Genomic DNA, 7,407 nt, shown 5'->3' with positions numbered 1-7,407 from the left:
CGCCCCATCGACGCTCATCGTCCCCGCCGGCAACCGCCCCCGACGCCGCCTGTCCATGTCCCTACCTCATCGCTGTCGACCACCTCGTCGCTGGACCTCCTCACACCTCTCCGTCGCTGGAGCCACGTCGCCACGCAGATCATCGTCGCCGCATGGACATCGCCGAGGCCGCCCCTGCGACTCCTCTTCCTCCACACGAAGGCCTCCTGCAACCCGCATCTCTGCATCGCCCTCGCGCCTGCCGGCCGTCCGGCCGATGGACCTCGCCGGCAGGGTTCCTCTGGCTCCCCTGGCCCCCCTACATGCTCCGATGTGAGCACCTTCCGCCCCCCTCTTCTCCCCTGCTTACGTCGCCGTAGACCGCGCCCCTGCCCTCGCTTGAGCTGCCCGCCGTGCTGCTCCTCCCCGGAGCGCTCGCACTACTGTGTGCCCGCGCGCCTCGCCGCGGCCTCATCCCCTGACCGCTCGTGCCGCTTCCCCTTGCTCCGTTCGCCACGCCGGCGCCCCTGGCTGCGCTCAGCGCTCCCTGCCGGCGCCTGTCCGCGCGGTCCCACTCCGGCGTCGCCTCCGGCTATCGCGCGCACCACCGTGGCCTCGCCCCGCTCTGGCCATGGCCACGACGTGGCCACCGGCCTCCCCTGTTCCCGTACCCTCCCGGGTCCGCCTGCACCTGGGCGTGCACCCATTCGGGTCGTGCGTTGCGCCCGCAACCACTAGCGACCAGACCCGTTATGGCCCCTGGGGCCTATGACAGATGGGCCCCACGCCCCTGGAACGTTTTATAAAAAAAAAGAAATTAAAAAATATAATAAATAAACTATTAATTAATTAATTAATTAACTTAATTAATCCTGTAGATTAACCTAATCACTTAGGTTAGTTAATTAATCTGTTAGGTTAATTAGCACTTAATGACAGCTGGGACCCACATGTCAGTTTGACCCAGTCAACGCCCTGTTGACTGCTGACATCATGATGATGTCAACATACACTATTCTGGATAATGTTAGAATTAAATAATTAAATAAATTCTAAAAATAATTAAATCTTTTAAAATTAATATAAAATAAATCGTAGCCCGGATGGAAAAACTTTGTACATGAAAGTTGTTCAGAACGACGAGACGAATCCAGAAACGCAGCCCGTTCGTCCGCCACACATACCTAACCTATCGAACTCGCAACTTTCCCCCTCCGGCTCCTCTGCCTAGAAGCACGAAACACCGGGGATACTTTCCTGGATGTTTCCCCCTTCGCCGATATCACCTACCACTACGTTAGGTCACCCCTCGCACCGCATATTGCCGCGTCTTGCTTTGTGTTACATTTGATTGCTCTGTTATTTATTGTGTTCCCCCTTCGTTACTTCTTTCCGGTAGACTCTGAGACCGATGCCGATGTCCGTGTGTTCGACTACACCGAAGATGACCCCTCCTTGCCAGAGCAACCAGGCAAGCCCCCCCCCCCCTTGATCACCAGATATCGCCTATTCTTCTCTATACTGCTTGCATTAGAGTAGTGTAGCATGTTGCTGCTTTCCGTTAATCCTATTCTGATGCATAGCCTGTCATTGTTGCTACAGTCATTGATACCTTACCCGCAATCCTAAATGCTTAGTATAGGATGCTAGTTTATCATCATTGGCCCTACATTCTTGTCAGTCTGCCTCGCTATACTATTGGGCCGTGATCACTCGGGAGGTGATCACGGGTATATACTATACATACATACTATACAGATGGTGACTAAAGTCGGGTCAGCTCGATGAGTACCCGCAAGTGATTTTGATGAGGTGGCTGAAAGGACAGGTGGCTCCATCCCGGTAGAGGTGGGCCTGGGTTCCCGATGGCCCCAGACTGTTACTTTGTGGCGGAGCGACAGGGCAGGTTGAGACCACCTAGGAGACAGGTGGGCCTGGCCCTGTTCGGCGTTCGCGGATACTTAACATGCTTAACGAGATCTTGGTATTTGATCTGAGTCTGGCCATTTGGTCTATACGCACTAACCATCTACGCGGGAGTAGTTATGGGTATCCCGGCGGCGTGGTATCAGCTGAAGCCTTCTAGACGTCAGCGACTGAGCAGCGCGCGCCGGATTGGAACGTAAGCCTGCTCTTGTATTAAGGGGGCTAGTTCTGCTTTCGGCCTCCCACGCAACGTGCAGGTGTGCAATGGGCGATGGGCCCAGACCCCTGCGCCATAGGAGTTAGACCGGCGTGCTGACCTCTCTGTTAGGCCTAGGTGGGGCTGTGACGTGTTGATCTTCCGAGGCCGGGCATGACCTAGGAAAGTGTGTCCGGCCAAATGGGATCAAGCGTGTTGGGTTATGTGGTGCACCCCTGCAGGGAAGTTAATCTATTCGAATAGCCGTGATCTTCGGTAACAGGACGACTTGGAGTTGTACCTTGACCTTATGACAACTAGAACCGGATACTAAATACAACACACCCTTCCAAGTGCCAGATACAACCCGGTGATCGCTTTTCCACAGGGCGACGAGGGGAGGATCGCCGGGTAGGATTATGCTATGCGATGCTACTGGAGATGCTACTTGGAGATGCTACTTGGAGATGCTACTTGGAGGACTTCAATCTACTCTCTTCTACAGGCTGCGAGTCGGAGGCTGCCAGAAGCGTAGTCTTCGATAGGACTAGCTATCCCCCTCTTATTCTGGCATTCTGCAGTTCAGTCCACCGATATGGCCTCCTTACACATATACCCATGCATATGTAGTGTAGTTCCTTGCTTGCGAGTACTTTGGATGAGTACTCACGGTTGCTTTCTCCCCCTTTTTTCCCCCTTTCCTTTCTTTCTGGTTGTCGCAACCAGATGCTGGAGTCCAGGTGCCAGACGCCACCGTCGACGACGACCCCTACTACATCGGAGGTGCCTACTACTACGTGCAGCCCGCTGTCGACGACCAGGAGTAGTTAGGAGGATCCCAGGCAGGAGGCCTGCGCCTCTTTCGATCTGTATCACAGTTTGTGCTAGCCTTCTTAAGGAAAACTTGTTTAACTTATGTCTGTACTCAGATATTGTTGCTTCCGCTGACTCGTCCATGATCGAGCACTTGTATTCGAGCCCTCGAGGCCCCTGGCTTGTATTATGATGCTTGTATGACTTATTTATGTTTTAGAGTTGTGTTGTGATATCTTCCCGTGAGTCCCTGATCTTGATCGTACACATTTGCGTGCATGATTAGTGTACGATTGAATCGGGGGCGTCACACTATTCCTTTTCAGAGTTTGAAACGTTCCGGAAAGTGTCCCTTATGCATTCCTCCGCGGTTACGGTTTCAATAACATTGGTTTCAACATTTATGGAATTACCTGAGATATAGTGTTTGATTCTTTGACCGTTTACCACCTTCAGATTTGTGCCTTCGAAGTTGTTGATTTTTATGGCACCGGAACAGTAGACCTCCTCGATAACGTAAGGACCTTCCCATTTAGAGAGAAGTTTTCCTGCAAAAAATCTTAAACGTGAGTTGTATAGCAATACATAATCACCTACATTAAACTCGCGCTTTTGTATCCTTTTGTCATGCCATCTTTTAACTTTTTCTTTAAACAACTTGGCATTTTCGTAGGCTTGAGTTCTCCATTCATCAAGTGAGCTAATATCAAATAACCTCTTCTCACTGGCAAGTTTAAAATCATAATTAAGTTCTTTAATAGCCCAATGAGCCTTGTGTTCTAGTTCGAGAGGTAAGTGACATGCTTTTCCATATACCATTTTATACGGAGACATACCCATAGGATTTTTATATGCAGTTCTATAGGCCCATAATGCATCATCAAGTTTCTTGGACCCATTCTTTCTAGACCTATTAACAGTCTTTTGCAAAATTAATTTTAGTTCTCTATTACTCAATTCTAGTTGACCACTAGGCTGAGGGTGATAAGGAGATGCAATTCTATGATTAACATCATATTTAGCAAGAATTTTACGGAAAGCACCATGAATAAAATGTGAACCACCATCAGTCATTAAATATCTAGGGACTCCAAATCTTGGAAAAATAACTTCTTTAAGCATTTCAATAGAAGTGTTATGATCAGCACTACTAGTTGGAATAGCTTCTACCCACTTAGAAACGTAATCAACAGCAACTAAAATATGTGTATATCCATCAGAGGAAGGAAAGGGTCCCATATAGTCAAAGCCCCAAACATCAAATGGTTCAATAACAAGTGAATAATTCATAGGCATTTCTTGATGTCTACTAATATTACCAATTCTTTGACATTCATCACAAGATAAGACAAACTTACGGGCATCCTTGAAGAGAGTAGGCCAATAAAAACCAGATTGTAGTACCTTATGTGCAGTTCTATCTCCAGCGTGGTGTCCTCCATAAGCTTCGGAGTGACACTTGCGTAGGATCTGTTCTTATTCATGCTCAGGTACACAACGTCTAATAACACCATCTACTCCTTCTTTGTAAAGATGTGGGTCATCCCAAAAGTAATGCCTCAAATCATATAAGAACTTTTTCTTTTGTTGGTATGTAAAGCTAGGTGGTATAAACTTAGTGTGAGGCCCCCGTTTCAATCGTACACTAATCATGCACGCAAATGTGTACGATCAAGATCAGGGACTCACGGGAAGATATCACAACACAACTCTACAATTAAAATAAGTCATACAAGCATCATAATACAAGCCAGGGGCCTCGAGGGCTCGAATACAAGTGCTCGATCATAGACGAGTCAGCGGAAGCAACAATATCTGAGTACAGACATAAGTTAAACAAGTTTGCCTTAAGAAGGCTAGCACAAACTGGGATACAGATCGAAAGAGGCGCATGCCTCCTGCCTGGGATCCTCCTAACTACTCCAGGTCATCGTCAGCGGGCAGCACGTAGTAGTAGGCACCTCCGGTGTAGTAGGGGTCGTCGTCGACGGTGGCGTCTGGCTCCTGGACTCCAGCATCTGGTTGCGACAACCAGGAAGAAAGGAAAGGGGAAAAGGGGGGAGAAAGCAACCGTGAGTACTCATCCAAAGTACTCGCAAGCAAGGAACTACACTACATATGCATGGGTATATGTGTAAAGGGCCATATCAGTGGACTGAACTGCAGAATGCCAGAATAAGAGGGGGATAGCTAGTCTTATCGAAGACTACGCTTCTGGTCACCTTCGTCTTGCAACAGGCAGAAGAGGGTAGGTCGAAGTCCTCCAAGTAGCATCTCCAAGTAACATCTCATAGCATAATCCTACCCGGCGATCCCCTCCTCATAACCCTGAGGTAGAGCGACCACCGGTTGTATCTGGCACTTGGAAGGGTGGTTTTATTAAGTATCCGGTTCTAGTTGTCATAAGGTCAAGGTACAACTCCAAGTCGTCCTGTTACCGAAGATCACGGCTATTCGAATAGATTAACTTCCCTGCAGGGGTGCACCACATAACCCAACACGCTCGATCCCATTTGGCTGGACACACTTTCCTGGGTCATGCCCGGCCGCGGAAGATTAACACGTCGCAGCCCCACCTAGGCAAAACAGAGAGGCCAGCACGCCGGTCTAAACCTAAGCGCGCAGGGGTCTGGGCCCATCGCCCTGAGCACACCTGCACGTTGCGTGGGCGGCCGAAAGCAGACCTAGCCTAGTGGCGTTCCAGTCCAATTCAGCGCGCGCCGCTCCGTCGCTGACGTCTGAAGTGCTTCGGCTGATACCACGACGTCGGGATACCCATAACTACTCCCACGTAGATGGTTAGTGCGTATAGGCTCGTAGCCAGACTCAGATCAAATACCAAGATCTCGTTAAGCGTGTTAAGTGTCCGCGAACGCCGAACAGGGCCAGGCCCACCTGTCTCCTAGGTGGTCTCAACCTGCCTTGTCGCTCCGCCACAAAGATCCACTCAGAGGGCCGTCGGGACAAAGGTCCTTTCAGCCCCCAATCCGTGAATCACTCGCGGGTACTCTTCGAGCTGACCCGACTTTAGTCACCATCTGTATAGTATGTATGTATGTATAGTATATACCCGTGATCACCTCCCGAGTGATCACGGCCCAATAGTATAGCAAGGCAGACTGACAAGAATGTAGGGCCAATGATGATAAACTAGCATCCTATACTAAGCATTTAGGATTGCAGGTAAGGTATCAACAGGTGTAGCAACAATGTCAGGCTATGCATCAGAATAGGATCGACGGAAAGCAGTAACATGCTACACTACTCTAATGCAAGCAGTATAGAGTAGAATAGGCGATATCTGGTGATCAAGGGGGGGGCTTGCCTGGTTGCTCTGGCAAGAAGGAGGGGTCGTCAACTCCGTAGTCGAACTGGGCAGCAGCAGCGTCGGTCTCGTAGTCTACCGGAGAGAAGAGGGGGAAGAAACAATGAATACAATGCAAACAAATGCATATCGATGCATGACATGACAAGTAACGATGCTAGGTGTGCCCAATCGCGGTAGTAGGTGATACCGGTTAAGGGGGGAAACATCCGGGAAAGTATTCCCGGTGTTTCGCGTTTTCGGACAGATGAACCGGAGGGGGAAAGTTGCGTGTTTGGTATGTTAGAGGTGTGTGGTGGACGAACGGGCTGCGTATCCGGGTTCGCCCCGTCGTTCTGAGCAACTTTCATGTTGAAAATTTTTTAATCCGAGTTACTGATTAAAAGATATGATTTTTTTAAAGATTTTATTAATTTCTGGAATTTAATTAATTATTTATTTAATTCGAAAATGAATTTTATGATGTCAGCATGATGTCATGCTGACGTCAGCAGTCAACAGGGTTGAATTGGTCAACCTGACATGTGGGTCCCGTTCGTCATACTCTATTAACTTAATTAGCCTAATCAAAGTTAATTAACCTTAGTTAATTAGGTTAATTAGTGGTTAGGGTTAATTAAACAGAATTAATTAGATTAATTAAATACTTAATTAATTAATTAACTAACTAATTAGTTAATTAGTTTTAATTCATTTTCATTTTATTTTTATCTTTGTTTTAATAAAAACCGTTCCTTTTAGGGGGGTGGGGCCCCCATTTCATTGGCCCAGGGCCAAACGGGTGCGGGTCCAATGGGCAGGCAGGCGACGGGCGCCCGTAGCCTGCCCGGGGCGGGGCGTGGCCGTGGCCACGGCGGGGTTGCCGCAGCGGGGCACCAGGAGCACCGGGGAGGCGTGGCCGTGGGCGCGGCGAGGGCGGTCGGCGCAGGCCACCGGGGCACAGTGGGGCGCCGGCCAACGGTCGCCGGCGCAAGGTCGAGGCAAGGCACGGCCAAGAGGGAACGGGGCCGCAACCGGGGCTAGCGGCGCCCAAGACGGAGGGTCGAGCGGTCCGGTGACCGGGGGGGAAACGAGGGCGAGGTTCGGGTCGCCGGAGACGGAGCTCCGGCGACGGCGCCGTTCGGGAAGAGGAGAGGATAGGGACCCGGGGGTTCGGTGGCCGGGAGGG

This window comes from Triticum dicoccoides, chromosome 7A, assembly GCF_002162155.2.
Source record: "Triticum dicoccoides isolate Atlit2015 ecotype Zavitan chromosome 7A, WEW_v2.0, whole genome shotgun sequence".
NCBI lineage: Eukaryota > Viridiplantae > Streptophyta > Magnoliopsida > Poales > Poaceae > Triticum > Triticum dicoccoides.
The sequence above is the reverse complement of the archived record's forward strand: the minus strand, read 5'-3'. Positions refer to the sequence as shown.